The 14,694-nt window shown below is 47.2% G+C and overlaps 1 protein-coding gene across 2 annotated transcripts in view; it reads right to left on the bottom strand.

Annotated features, from left to right (window-relative positions):
• XKR6 (XK related 6) overlaps positions 1-14,694 on the bottom strand; it is a 180,581-nt gene that overhangs the window by 116,878 nt on the left and 49,009 nt on the right. The window contains exon 3 of one of the 2 annotated variants that reach the window (XR_010613283.1): positions 11,495-13,224. The exons of the other annotated variant lie outside the window; for it this stretch is intronic. The gene's annotated coding sequence lies outside the window, so the exon portion shown is untranslated. Of the gene's footprint in view, positions 1-11,494; positions 13,225-14,694 lie in introns of those variants that run through there. 2 annotated transcript variants of the gene reach the window in all.

The raw sequence follows: 14,694 nt of genomic DNA, 5'->3' as shown, positions 1-14,694 counted from the left end.
CACGGTAGCTGAATGCTACATCCATATGTCCTAGGACCCTGTGATGTGTTTTACCCTCTATGCGACGCCGATTCTCCCAGCAACATGGAAGAAGATATTCCTGCCCACAAACTAGCATGGCAGGAACTAGCACCAGGAAGCGTAATGCCCAGCCTGGCTTTTTGCAGTCAGATGTGAATAATCACGTACTATACCTGAGCTTCCACTGCTAAATGGAAAACTAATATTAAACGTAAGAAGCAAACCAGCCCTTTTAGCTGAAATAATTCCTGGTGCAGAAGCAAAAAGGAGGCTGTGCATCGCTCAGCTGCCTCTACGCTCACGGCTCCTTTTGAATTCAGAGTTGGTAGAAAACCAGAGTCCCACTCGGGGCTTGCTTCTTTCACATCTTGCCCTTGTTGTGGGGCTCAGCAGCAGTTCCCAGGGTCCCAGCAAGTCTGTCTTGTGTGCAGAGAATGGATTGCGTGTGGTTCTCACAGGATGCTCCTGGCTTTGCACTGAAACCCACGTCACAGTGGTAGCACAGTGCTCTGCCACCTAAATCCATCATGGGACATGCTTTGTGGATGGACCTTCACAAAGCAAGCAGGCTTTGTGAATTCCCAGGAAGGGTTGCAGCCCACTGAACCGCAGGTGCCCATGTCCAAGTCCCCTCTCCAGGCTCCCACTGCAGCTAATGGAGATATCTTCATGCAGCCAGCACAGGCTGCAGAGGTTTCCTTCCCTGGAGCAGACTCCTACTCGTAGGCATAGGAGGAGATGAACACAAACCCAGCCTGGCTGGCTGAGTGCCTCTTTTATATCCTTACCTGACCCCTAAATTCACACACAGCTCAATCTACGGGAGGTTTCCCAGCTGATCCGCTCCTCATCTGCCTGTCTGCTCTCTGCCATGGAGATGCCTCATTCAGGACCATGGCAGTACCTGGGTTTGCAGCAGGGCGAATGCATGCCATGCTGGTTGTGAGGGCAGTCGGGGCTTTGTCACGCATGATGATATTTCTTCACTGAAAACCAATATTTTGGTATAAGGAAAAGATGGGAACAAACACCTGAGCACAGCAGTTCTTGTGGCAAAAGCAATGGGCTCAGCAAAGGTGGGAGCGAGCTGGTGCTGAATTCCCCCACGGGGTTTCACTGAGTGATGGGTCTCAAATTGCATTAGCTAGTAATATTCTCCCTGGAGGCCTCAGAATCAGAAAATCCTGGAGCTGAAGGGACCACAGGGACCGAAATCCACCTGGCAGCTCACTGACAGCTACGCTTGCTCCAGCATCAGCTCTGGCTGTCTCATGCTCCTGGAAGTGCTGCTGGAGCCTGGGCTCTGCCTGCGCCTGCTTGTGCCGATGCTCTGAACCATGTTGTGACAAAGCATGGGCTTTCTTGGACACTACTGATGAATATCTCTGTGCTGTCCTCTCACCCCAGAAGGCAAAAATGGGCAAGCATGGGGCTGCTGGCAAAATCTGGTCATTGCCTCCCGTTCAACTGCAAGCTCTTCCAGGGGCACAGTCTGTTATCTCTTACAAGCTCAGCTGGAGACTGCTAAGCCCAACATCTAACAAAGGAATCAGAGATTTTTCCAAGCTGTGAGCAGGACTTTGGAGCTGCTACTGCTCTTCTCCAAGGAGCTGAGTGACCTGAATCACCACTACCAGGCAGACAGGAGCCTGCCTGTCGTGGCTTGTCCTGCTCTTCGCCAGACAAGAAATGTTTGAGGTTTACCAAGGGCAGGACACCTGGGTTTGATGTAGATCTGGACAGCTATCAGGCCTCTTCTGTTGGCAGCAAGAGACCATGTTGGTTTCTTCACTGGCTGCAAGTCCCACATGCTTTCACATCTTAATCTGCTTGAGTAAAGCAATGGGACTGCAACCGAAGTGGCTGCACACGATGACACCAGGAGGGTTTACGCTCTGCCACCCTGGCCAGTACTTGTTAGCTCTCTCAGATGCAAGAAATCTTTGAGAGTTTCACCATAGGAATACACACTTATTTACTTGAAGAGGCAGTACATGGAAAGGCAAGCAGTGGGGAATGGCTATCGAGACCAGGCTCTGGAAGTCCGCAAGATGGGCCATGCATTGCAAGAGGTGCCTCAAGCAGCTCCCCAAGCTGCTCTACACCCTTTGCAGTCCTTGGGCACAACCACATGGGCTCTGATCACAGTGTGTTTGGGATCGCTGAACACCAGGAAGACCCAAGCTATCACCATAGCTAAGGAAGTAACATGAACTGCTTTGTCAAGCTGGATCACAGCGCTGCTGGCTTCCCGTGGTGCAGATAACTACACGGCACCATCAGAAGGGACCACTGGTCTGGAGGCTATCACAAAGCCCAGAGGGATTTTACAGAAAGAAGCCTGCCTGTTTTGACAGGAGAGAACTCCTTCTGCCCACACACAAAGACAAAGTGCTGCAGAACTCTTTGAAAGCTGCTGAACTTCCCTCCTGGGAATTTCTCCCCTGGTTTGAGTTTTTCCTTTTGAAAATAAGAAGCAGATTTCTGTGGCCATGCAATCACACGACGGGACTGTTCACACATCAAAAGGTTTCAAGACTCACTTAAAAAAGAAGGTTTATTTAATAACCACATTTGCAGCTTGCAAAGCAACTCATTTATAGTGAAGGATGGATGAAGACTTTACACAAAGCAGGAGACATCCACAGGAGAACAAGCTTCTGCCCCTGACACTTAACATGAGCTGGGCTGTCCCACCTCTCCCTTTCACAACACTGCAACGGCAAAGCCAGCTTTTTACAGGCCCCATACCAAACACCATCATGATGTACCATGTGTGTACCCAACACGGGAGCAGCAGCTCCCACGGCCACCGCTCACCCTCCACAGGCCTTACAGTCCTCCCCCTGACCAACCAGCTCCAATCCTTCTCTGCAAAGTCTTTGTTGCTCTTCCTGCCACAAAACCTACTTGTCTCCTTAACCACCTACTCTTTGCTGTTAAGGACAAGGTGAGAGTCGGCTTGCCTAGCTGGAAAAGACGCACTGCCTATGTGAAGTGCAAGTTTTTGCTGTAAACTTATCTTAAGCTCCTGGTGCTGTTAACTCAAGAGCTGCTTTGCACAAATAATCTCTTTAGTCAGAAGTGAAGGTGTTTTTAGACTGATCTGACTGGTAGTGCTGAGGCTTGCAGAGGAACAGGAGGGAAACAGCCCATCACTGCTACAAGGGGTGCTCTGGGCTGTGGAAAAGGGAAATGCCAACCTACATGACCATTTCACAATCCATCTTCCAGTTATCTGCACTGTGCCCCAGCTGACAACAGCGCCCAAGCCATGGGATCCTGCAGTTGGACTAGATGGTCATTGTAGGTCCCTTCCAACTGGAACTGCTCTGCTCTAACATACAAACCCAGTCTGAAGTTACCTTGAACTGGATCAACATTTCCACAACTCCTTGAGCCAAAGCCCCAACCCAGCACGAACTCAACCTGAAGGCTTAGATTAAAACTAGCAGAGCTTCATGCCGAGGTCACTGTCCTCCCACAGACACACAGCACTGACAAAGCTACAGCACGCATGGCTAATCTGACATGTTTACACTGACCACCATCTCTTGAGCTTGGCCAAGCACAGAATGGCAGCTCAAGCACAGATGACCCCGAAAAGCTCTGCAGGAAAGCCAAGAGATATCAAACTGACCAAGTGAGATCAGTTCTGTCCCCTCCAGGAAGATGCTCCCAGTTCAGTTTCTGAGATCCAACTGCCACCACCACCACGGGACTGACAGAATGATGCATTTTTGGCAGATTCTTACCAAACCGCAACACGGTTTTGGGATGAGACACAATCTCAGGAAGTGCTCAGCAGGGCTCCAAAAGCCACACGCTGAACTGAACCTCTTGCACCTCCCAGGAATCAGCGTTGTCCAGCCGCTACTGCAATTCCTCATGCAGCATGTTCAGAGACCCACCTCTCCACCTATTAGAGCCAAGGAGCTTCAACTCCTCTGGCAAAGGGACAGGGCTCATCACTGGGACACTAACACCTTATGCCACCACATCTGGATGCATCTTCCCCACAAGAGTCAAAGAAACCAGCATGTGGATGGATGAGTTGCTTCTGATGAACATTGCCCAAAAAGTCAAATTTTGCTCGGTACTGGAAGCTACCACTTTTACTGCACCTTAGATTTTCATTCTCCTGACCCCCCCCCCCCCCCCCACAGCTCAAGACTGTACATAAGGAACACATATGTATTTAGCAAAACCAATGGGAAACAGACACAATCTCAGCACCCTGGTGTCACAGCACCCCTGTCCTGCTCTCTGTGTCCTCATTTCACACAGCAGATCCAGCCTAGAACCCAATGTCTACATATGCTTCTACAAATGCTGTGTTTCTCATAGAGGGTTTGGTATACACTGGAGTCTTGCTGCAGAAATCAGGCCAGGCAGCTCTAAACAGCACAGGCGCTTATGAAGAGAACAATTGCACCTTAAAAGCATGCTACTAACCGTAAGAGTCATTCAGTTCAGAGAAGAGGCTGGTATTTAGGCTGCAGATGGAGAAAAAATATGTCAAGAGCATGGTTCAAAACACTGTTGTTTAAATAACCCCCTCTAGACAGCTTTGGTAAACATAATGCCATAAAGGAGTCCTTCTGCTGCCCACAGAGAGGCTCCGAAGTCAGTAGATGATAGCGATCGGTCATCTGGCCTCCTCTGCTCATGCCTCTCGAGCACCCTGCTCCTCTCATAAAGGGGAGGTGCTCAGAGGGGAAAATGCATGGCTGGTACTCTTGATCCGGAAATATGCTGCTGTAACCCCTAGAAAGGGTTCCTTGCCAGCACAGTGATGCCATGAACTGAGGCCCAGGTATTACACAAAACATCCAGTAACCATTAAGTGATGTTTAGCCCCTTGCTCCTATTCTTCTTCCCAGTCCTTAGCAGAAGGAGCAACATCCTTGACCAGAAGCTCTGCAAACAGACTTGGATATCCCCATAAAGCACAGCTTCAGTCTTGATAGCTCCAGCATATCATTATTATTTTAATTGGCCAGACTTGAGTGCCCAAAACATCTTTACATGGTTACACTTGTTCTAGCAGTGTCAGCTGGGGCAGCCTGGTTTAATAGGTACAGCACCGAACTTATGAGCAGCCAATGCCAGCCTTAGCACCATGCAGCCTTTTTCATTACAGTCTCACTTGCTGGAGCTGTCTGAAGGTATTTCCTGTTGGTCTGAAATTTCCCAGAGCCTCGAGTGATGTCGGAGAAGGGAGACAAGGAAAATCCCCAGGCTCCAAGTTGTAAATGCAAGCAGGTTAGAATGCACCGCTGGTGAGCTCGCTGCATGCCTGCCCCATCCTGGAGGGCTCTCCCTTTGTTGCAAGCCGTGCTTTGCTAGAAACAGCCAGCAGGGACATAGGAGATGCCTGAGGACACAACTTGCAACAGGAACCCCTATCAGCCTTGATCTTTGCAAGTCAGAGCCCAGATTGAACTGGATTGAACTGCCTGATGCTATTAACCAACCTCCCCGGCTCAGGCAAGTCCCGAGTACAGCATACAGTTATGTCCTCGAGGCAGGGAAACCTTAACTCTGCTTTGCTGGTGCCTAAGGCAGAGTGTTAAAAGGGTTTTAAGAGGGGAAAAATGGCCAGTAGCTTGGCCAACTCGTTATTCTACATTCGTAAAGCAGAAGAGCTCCCTTCTGCAAATCATGGGGAGACAGGACCTCCTGCTTCATTATCTGCTGGTGCCTAACGAGGCTTCGGCAGCTCCCCGGAGTGCATCAGTTATTACTAAGGCTCATTTTGGGGAATAATGGTAGGGCAGCTATTGGACAACACTGCACTGTTTCTAACCTGCATTTTACTCTTTGCTCTTGCACAAGCAAAAGCTGCGTGTGCTTGTACTCTAGAAGTCATGGCAGAAGCCTCAGCTTAAGAAGGGCAGCATGCAGGCCAGATTTCGTCTTTTCTGCCCCAGGCAGGTGACTGTGAGCTGTTCAATGCACTCAATATGACAGAGGAAACAGTGAGCATCGTTCCCCCAGCAGCAACCAGCTCCAAACAAATGAGCCTAAACCCAGGTTCACACTAGACCATATCATCCAAGGCTCTGTCCAACATGGCCTTGCACACGGCCAGGGATAGAGCACTTACCACTTCTTCAAACAACCTGTTCCAGTGCCTCACCAGTCTCACAGTAAAGAACTTCTACCTTATATCTAACCTGAACTTCCCCTGTTTAAGTTTACACCCATTCCCCCCTGTCCTATCGCTACACTAAGGGATGGAAATAACAGTATCCCAACTTTTGAAAACACTACAACGTCGCTGTCCTCCATCACTGAAGTAAACACCACGGCCAGTGTCTATTTCAGAGCATGTTATTCAGTTTTAATACTCCTCAAGACTGGCTTTCTTTCTTTCCAATTGCATCTCCACCTTTGGGATTAGCGATTTCATTTTATGATGGGATATTAAGAGTAGGCAGCCAGACCTTTTTTCTGTTTTTTTTCCAAGCCAGTATTCAGAAGGAATAGATTAAATCATTAAATACACACAAGCACAGGAAACACTGGAAACTCTTAGCCATTATCCTATGAAGCCAATGCCAATGCAAACACAGTAATAAAATATTCTTCACTGAAATCAACACTAATTTTCCGAGGCAATCAAATCCATCCCCCTGAACCCTCCTCCTAGGAAAACAGCCAGCACAGCTAAATTCAGATATATGTGGCTCCGTGCTTAAATTTGGCTCAGACAAGCTGCAAATCAATGCCTCCAGAAAGGTTTGCTGAGGAAAAAATCCTGATGGGCAACGTTTGCTACAGCATGGGGTACCTCTCCCAACACAGCAGCCAAGACTACAAATGCTGTGTCTATCTGGGGCTCCAGGAAGGCTGAAGCTTCAAGCTACAAGCTTGTTGAGGCCACCTTGACCATTATTTGGAGATGGCTGTGTGCCATCCAAGGGGACAGTCTCCAAAGAGAGTTCAGCCATGAGGAACATCTCCAAATGCTGATGCTCCACCAGCAGCCCAGAAACAGCACCAAGTCTTTCACAATGCCTCCTCCTTCCTAGTCCAGCCACAGAGGGGAAGAAGGTTACCATTGGAAAGGGCTGCTGCAGGTCTCATCAATACCTGTCCAGCATCAGAGCAGCAGGACATGTCACAGAATCACTGCAACATAGAATGGTTTGGGTTGGAAGGAATCCTCAAAGGTCATTTAGTTCCACCCCCCCTGCAATGAGCAGGGGTATCTTCAATTAGACCAGGTTGCTCAAAGCCCTATGTTTCTAGGGATGGGTCACTGACCACCTCCCTGGGCAACCTGTTCCAAAACTGTCTTTCCCCAACTCTCTGCAATCTGTGCATTGCCCACACCAAGGGCTGTGCTCAGTTTTCACATAACACCCTCTCCTGTTTCCAGAAAGCCATTGGTACCTCTCTTCAACGTCCCTTAAATCTTCTATGGTAAGACAATGAATAAACATTCCAGCCAGATATTCTACAGTGGGTGAGTACCCTCCATGATTTCTTTAAGGATCCCATAGCATTCCGCAGATAGTGGATTTTTACACTAAAACTTGAGACACATGTTAATTCTCCTCCCTACTGTATGAAGCTACCCAAATAAACCCACAAAAACCAAGCCAAACCAAGACTTCTCTCTCAGATACAACCAGATAAGATTTTAACCAAGTAGGCTGTTAGCAGCCTCAGATGATAATGGTTTCCAGTCTGGAGAGAACCTGTAGCTGCGACTCAGGTGAGCCCATGATCCAATCTGCCACCATAGTTATTGTAGGACACACATTTCCAGCATCCATCCTCCAGTCATGGTGCTACCAGGCACAGCCACATCCTACTGATTCTCTCCCCAAAAAGGGAGTGATCCCTGGAGCAGGCCAACTCCTGAACCAGATCCAGGAACCATCTGGGTCAGTACTAGCTGGCCCAGGCATCACAACTTATATTCAGCTTCATGAGGTGAAAAAAAATCAGCCCCCAAGTGCTGTGTTCTCTGTGTCCTCTGAGGTGCTCTTGGCTTCACACAGTAATACATCCTCCTCCAGCATGGCTAAGGTCAAACGCGAAACTCCCATTCTTGTATGACTAATTTCTACTCAATGTCATCCAGGAAATAAAAACCTCTCCGTGTTTCTGATTATCTCTGGAAGGTGCCAGAAATGCTACTTATTTTTTCATATGATAACACAAGAATCAGGATTCAGCATGTTTCATTAAGAAAACAAACCCCATCTTCCTCTAAGTTCAGTAAACTTGAAAGGACTTGCAAAAGTCATGATTTTGAGAATCACAGAGTTTGAGTTTGGGGTGGAAGGGACCTTAAAGCTCATCCAGTTCCAATCCCCTGCCATGAGAAGGAACACGTTCCACTAGGGCAGGTTGCTCCAAGCCCCGTCCAACCTGGCCTTGAACACTGCCAGGGATGGGGCAGCCACACAGTAATTTGCAAGACGCATGAGATGCACCAGGCAAGTAACAACCTTTGCACGTCAATGCCACTCTTGTATTGAGGGGCCCAACGCAGGACTCAAGGTGCTGCCTCACCAGTGCTCAGTACAGGGGGAACAAACACTGCCCTGGTCCTGCTGGCCACACTATTATTGACACAACAGCCTGGATGCTGTTGGTCTTCTTGGTCACCTGGGTATATTGCTGGCTCATATTGAGCTGGCAGCTACCTACCGCATGGAAGTACCAGCCACATCAGACCAGCACAGGAGCCCCTGTATACTGCTTTTACAACATACCCAACCATTTACGGCTTGAAATGCCAAAGTCCTACATAGCACACCAGTGACGGTCTCTTGGCCATGCAGGGAAAGCTGCGTCATCAGGCTTGGAAACAGCCAAGCACCTCTGTGACGGAGGCTGAATCATTTCTCCTTTCTGTAGACATGGCACAGGATCAATTAACCTTTGCTGTACCTCCTCTTGTGAATCACTTAAGAGGGGTAACAGTTAAGCTGCTTCACAGGAAGTGGTTTTAAAAATGCCCTGCCCTGCTCTGCATAAGATGAGAGAGTTTGCCACAGAGAAAGGGAAAAAAAATCAAGCATGTTCAGCATCTTAAGGATTAATCCTAGGCCTAGAGCCAGGCTAATTACTGCCATAAGGAATAAAAGTACCATAAATATAGGTTAGCGCACAAAGGATCCCATTTGCAAGGTTTTATACATCGCCAGCTCAAAAGCGGATTTGTAAATTTAATTATAGAAAGATTATAAAAGCAGGTAATACCCAAAGGGTTGTAAAAATAATTTTACTATAGTGACGAGAACAAACCAACAGAAAAACAACCTGAACATCTTGAACTAAGTAGGGCATCTGATAGATCTCTTGAAGACCTTCCGCAGGATTCAGACCAGACTGCTCACTGGGGATGCGCAGGAAGCATCCTGCTAAAGCAGCATCCACCACAACCTTCCAGAAATGCTATTTCCGAGAGAGAGAAGTCACTCTGACAGCCTTGCAACCTTTCAATGCTGATTTACTTAAAACCATTTCTCTATAGAAGGTGCTCCTGGTGGCAGAAGCGTGCGGTGGTCCGGTCATAGCCATGTTAGGATGGAAGAGGATGCTTCCTTTTCTGCACAGTAATGTGAAATCCTTGAAAACACTGGTGTCCATCAGGATTAATGGCACTTCTCTGCCAAGAAAAGCTTTGGGGGAGGAAGACAGTTCATTAAATGCCATTGGGATGGATTTAGGTTCTACTCTACAGCTGTGCTAAGCAAGCAGTTGACAGTGAAGAAAAAGGCAAGGGCACAGGTTAAAAACTCAGCTCAGACAAACTGGAGACCAGTGACAAGTGGTGTTCCTCAGGGGTTAGTGTTGGGATTGGCGCTGTTCAACATCTTTGTTGGTGACATGGATAATGGGATCAAGTGCACCCTCAGCAAGTCTGCCAATGACACTAAGCTGTGTGGTGCAGTCAACACACTGGGGGGAAGGGATGGGATGCAGAGGGACCTGGACAGGTTGGAGAGGTGGACCTCATGAACTTCAACAATGCCAAGTGCAAGGTCCTGCACCTTGGTCAGGGCAATCCCAAGCACAAACACAGGCTGGGCAGAGAATGAATGGAGAGCAGCCCTGAGGAGAAGGACCTGGGGGTGTTGGTCAGTGAGAAGCTCCCCATGACCCAGCAGTGTGCTCTTGAGCCCAGAAACCAACCGTGTCCTGGGTGGCATCACCAGCAGCGTGACCAGCAGGTCCAGGAAGGGGATTCTCCTCCTCTGCTCTGCTCTGGTAAGAAGCCCCCTGCAGTCCTGCATCCAGCTCTGGGGCCCCAGCATAAGAAGGACATGGAGCTGTTGGAGTGAGTCCAGAGGAGGCCACAAAGATGCTCTGAGGGCTGGAGCACCTCTGCTATGGAGACAGGCTGAGAGAGCTGGGCTTGTTCAGCCTGGAGAAGGATCCGGGGAGACCTTAGAGCAGCTTCCGGTGCCTAAAGGGGCCGACAAGAAAGCTGGAGAGGGGCTTTTGACAAGGGCCTGTAGGGACAGGACAAGGGGGAATGGCTTTAACCTGACAGAGGGGAGACTGAGATGAGCTCTTAGGCAGAAGTTCTTTCCTGTGAGGGTGCTGAGGCCCTGGCACAGGGTGCCCAGAGAAGCTGTGGCTGCCCCATCCCTGGCAGTGTTCAAGGCCAGGTTGGACGGGGCTTGGAGCAACCTGGTCTAGTGGAAGGTGTCCCTGCCCATGGCAGCTGAATGGAAGTGGATGAGCTTTAAGCTCCTTTCCAACCCAAACCATTCTGTGATCCTATGATTCTTTGCCATCCAGGCTGCAAGAGGCATCTTCACACTGCTAAAAAACCTGTCTGAAATGCACAAGTGTCTACACACTAACTTATAATGTAATATAATTAATTCTATAGACAATCTAGAAAAAAAACCCATCTCAATGTACGCAGCACGGGATTTAGGGTATCTGTTGTATCACTTCTTTACCATCCTTCTTCTTGCCCTCTCTCCCTTCCAGAAATGCTGCCGGATTTCTCACTTGTGGTACTGTCTGCACTCTTCAAGAAAAATGAAATAATACTACAAGGTGTGTATAAAGGTGAAGGCACAGGGCAGGAACAGAGATGGTTCAATTCTGGGATCTCCTGGGCTTCCCACTGAAATACAGATACCCTCAGCAGCTTGGAATTTTAATTCTTGACCTAAAAACCACATTTTTTTGTGTATGAATCATATTTCTGACCTGCCCAGCACTTTCTACTCCAGAATGCAGTTCCTGAGGGGTCCCTGGGACTGATCTGGGTTCTAACAACACGGCTCTGAACAAGGTTACGCCAGTCCAGCAAAACACACTGTCATTTTTAAATGCATCGCTGGTGTACTCAAAATAGATCATGTGCTTAAATGCTCTGCTGGTCTGCTGCTGCGATGCCCGGTGTGTGTAAGGGGGAAACGTTCTGAGCGTGCTGACAACACCGAATGCCTGTAAAGAGGCACTTCAAAGGATCACAGACAATGAGTTTTTTACACCTGAAAATACACATTTATTAGGAAGAAAGCATGTTTTTACAAACTCATCATGTATAAAATGTGGTGCATTAAAAACCAAACTCAGGACTGACAATTTTAAACCTTCCAGTTTGCTGGAAAACAGTGACACAACCCTCCCCTTTGCCTTGATAAGCAGTATTTCTACACGCATGGCTCTTTAGCTCATTTCATATGAGCCGTTTTCATGCACTACGATCGACATTGCATACTACAATCCCTTTTGTGTGTAAACATGTTCAACAGTTTGGAGACCTACACACAAGTCACACACAGTTGTTTGAAGTGGGGTTTAAATATATATAGTTCAACTAAGTGTATAGTGAGCACAGTAATGATCCATAAACTTTTGTAAGCCATACACCATGGAGCAGCAACACTATGAGTACGGCACAGGATGAAATGGGATGCAGTAATCCAAATGCAAACTGAATCATCAGTACTGAGTAAGTACCTCTATATCAGAGGCAACACCACCCCACTGTTTTGCAGAAGAAGTGGTAAGAAGCCCAGTTCCCCAAGATGTGTAAAACTGGATTAGTCATGAACTTCAAAACCAGTGTGATGCAAAATAATCCTATGCTGGAGAAAGGGATCAAAGCTGATTTCTCGTACTTTTGTGGAGGTTTCTGAACTCTGGATACACACCAAGCAGGAAGTTAAAAACCTCTTTCTTTTGTAAGGTTTAGCAGTGGCTAACTGGAAACAGAGCAAGTTAAATAATCCAGAGAGCACTGTAATTTTTTAACAAGCTTTTATAATGGAATCCTATGGCTGGTCTGCAGCAAGAAAAGCATCGTTACACAGCTTTGTCCACTTCTGGTTACTGGCAGGATGTCATCATCCAAACCGCATCACATCTGATCTCAGTACAGAAATTTCAGGATGCCTTTGCTCATGACAGCTCTTGCACTGTCCTGGTGGAGGACTGCGAGTGCTCAGGCAGAGGATTTAGTGCTCTGCTGAACACACCTGAGCACAGGAGGAAATTAAAAGCATACTTCAGTTCTCTGGCCAAGGGGTGAAATCCCAGTGATACGGAAGCCAGCAGCAAAGCTCCCCACTGTGCTGCATGGTGTCTGGGACCTCACCTGAGGCTTCACAACCTTTAGCATTATGAGATCATGCTGTCCCAGCAGATGCTGCTTCAGCCTCACCTGTATGGCACAGGAGAGGGATTTTCCTTTTCCATGTCATTCACACCATAGCAGAAATCTTGCTAAACCTCAGGCTGAGGTAAGCTCCAGCTGATATGGCACTGTTTCCTTCCAGTTTTCTTTGTGGAAGTTGGTTTCTCTGCTAAAAAAAGCTGTGTTTGGTCCATGTGGGCATCACGGCTTTCACTGCCCTTCGGGTATCAACTGAGTTTGAACAACTCCTGAGCCAATGCTTCCCTCATCCCTCTACTGTCCTCTGTGCAGCTCCTCTGAGCCTTTTTCTGCCCTGGGATGGTTTAATTTGCTCTGCACATATACAGTGTTATAACGTGTTTATATGCATACATACATGTCACCTGGATCTGCTATGCTGACTTATAATGACTTACAGTTATTCTCAACTTATTAATTATCAATTATTAATTACTTATTAGCAACTTAAAAAGACCCAGCCAAACAACAGAAAAATAACTCCTTCCCAGTATTAAACGAAACACATTGCTCCAGGCACTGAACATGTCACCACCCATAAAAACCTTTCAGACCTGAAAAAAAAAGAAAAGAAAATTAAATAAATAGTAATGCTCAAATTTTAAATAATCCATCATCAATCAGTTAAACCTTAAATGGTGAAATAAAGATTAAAATAATACTTCAGATGTACAGGAACTGAACCACTCAACAAAAACCTGCTTCTAAGTACAACAGGGATTTTTTTTTCACTTGGTGTAATCTCATGTTCCCATTTATTGGAGGAAAATAACTGAGCAGAACTACAGAACTGAAAATATACTATTTTCTTGACAAAATAAAACTAGGAGAATTCTTAGCATCCCAACATTACTTGTAGGGAACCGGCTTCATATTTACATGCATTATTTTTGAGTGGAATATAGCCAAGAAGAGATGAGGTTCAGACTTGTGAGCAAGAAGCACAACCATAAAGAACAGTCCCCTCTGGAAACCGAGCTTATTTGTGCACAGAACTGACTTGGCTTTGGGGTTTGGTGAGCGGCAGCTTGAGAAATCCATACCCTACCATGTGTGGCATTCCCATGATACATACCTCCTCTCTCTACAGTTTACAGCATTTAATCAAGATCCATAATCCAGAAGTGAAGCCACTGATAAAAGTATCTCCATTAATCTCAATGACGAGAGAATGCTACCCTCGAATGCGAATATTTCTTTTTCCTTCTTCCCCTCTGTAAAGCTACTGCAACAGAGTGCTCTCCTGAGGTTTCTGGATGACTGGAAACAGCATCTGGAATCATCGGCTGGTTTCAAGTGTGCTCTACTTGCAGCTATTCAATGCCATACAGTATGACTGCAGCCTACCAGGGCTCCCATCCCAAACCATAGTGCACTCCCATCATTATCATGTATGGCTCCCGGACCTGGGAAAGCCCAGGCTGTTTAAGGATGTCTGCAACCATGGCTTTTGTGGAGATGGCATTGTAGAGAAGACAAAAAAAATCCAATCCCTCACTGCATCTACCAAAGGTCTCCCTCAGCAAAGGCAGAATGCCAGCTGATGGCTTTGATTAAGCCATTTTTAATTAAATATTTACATTATTTAATTAAATATTGACATACATTCCCCTCCTAGAACTACTGGCCACAAGACTCAGATCCAGGACAAGGCGTTGCATGGGAATCAGCATACCAGCTTCCCTGCTGCATGGCCAACGCTATCATGCTGCAGCAGGGGCAGTTCTGCAGTGCTGAGTGGGTTACTGCAGCTTACACACCCAGGGTAAAAAACTCCAAGACATCAGGGTATGTTCAGAGATCAGCTCCTGCTGATGGGGTGGCAGAGTCCATCCTATAAAATATCAGCTGTCAGGGGTGGGTATCCAGTCAATGCTGGAGTCAATGGAAGGACAGGATGACTAGGAGAGGACACACTGCGGTGTCAACACCGCTGACAGAGAGTGAGCCAAGACAAGTAGCTCTGACTGGACACCTAACATCTAGATAAACAAAGTCAGCTGGAAAAAAAAAACCAACAACAA

This window comes from Lathamus discolor, chromosome 5 (genome assembly GCF_037157495.1).
Source record: "Lathamus discolor isolate bLatDis1 chromosome 5, bLatDis1.hap1, whole genome shotgun sequence".
NCBI classification, from domain to species: Eukaryota; Metazoa; Chordata; class Aves; order Psittaciformes; family Psittacidae; genus Lathamus; species Lathamus discolor.
The sequence above is the reverse complement of the archived record's forward strand: the minus strand, read 5'-3'. Positions and strand labels throughout refer to the sequence as shown.